This window comes from Papaver somniferum, unplaced genomic scaffold, assembly GCF_003573695.1.
Source record: "Papaver somniferum cultivar HN1 unplaced genomic scaffold, ASM357369v1 unplaced-scaffold_32733, whole genome shotgun sequence".
Classification (NCBI taxonomy): domain Eukaryota; kingdom Viridiplantae; phylum Streptophyta; class Magnoliopsida; order Ranunculales; family Papaveraceae; genus Papaver; species Papaver somniferum.
In genome coordinates, this window is record NW_020644078.1 from 643 (window position 1) to 1000 (window position 358).

General features: G+C 31.0%; 1 long non-coding RNA gene across 1 annotated transcript in view; it reads left to right on the forward strand.

Moving 5' to 3' along the window:
• LOC113341954 overlaps window positions 1-326 on the forward strand; it is a 968-nt gene extending 642 nt beyond the window's left edge. The window contains exon 3 of the long non-coding RNA XR_003356262.1: window positions 256-326. This is a non-coding gene — a long non-coding RNA (uncharacterized LOC113341954). The remainder of the gene's footprint in view (window positions 1-255) is intronic.
• Window positions 327-358: the final 32 nt, after the last annotated feature.

The window sequence follows — 358 nt, forward strand, 5'->3', positions numbered from 1 at the left end:
GAAAATGAGAATTCTTGATTGAAATTTTGATTTTTGTTTTTTGTGAGAATGATTGATGTGGGTTTGTTTTGAATGTTTTTGAGATTTTTGATTACTACTTTTGCTTAATTAACTGTTTTGGATTTTAAATTTTGAAATTCATTTATGTTTGTATGAATTTGTAAAAGAATTAGATCGAAGTAAAATTGCTCTTGATTTTTGTCATATTTGAATTGTGTTGCAGCTATTGATCTGTTATGGTGTTTGAATTTGAAGAACTGAAAAGAGGAGAATGTTGCGGATGTGGTGTGAGTTGATGTGAAGCTTGGGGTGCTACTAATGGGTTGTGCAGGCATGAGGTGTTGCAGGTTATAGAATT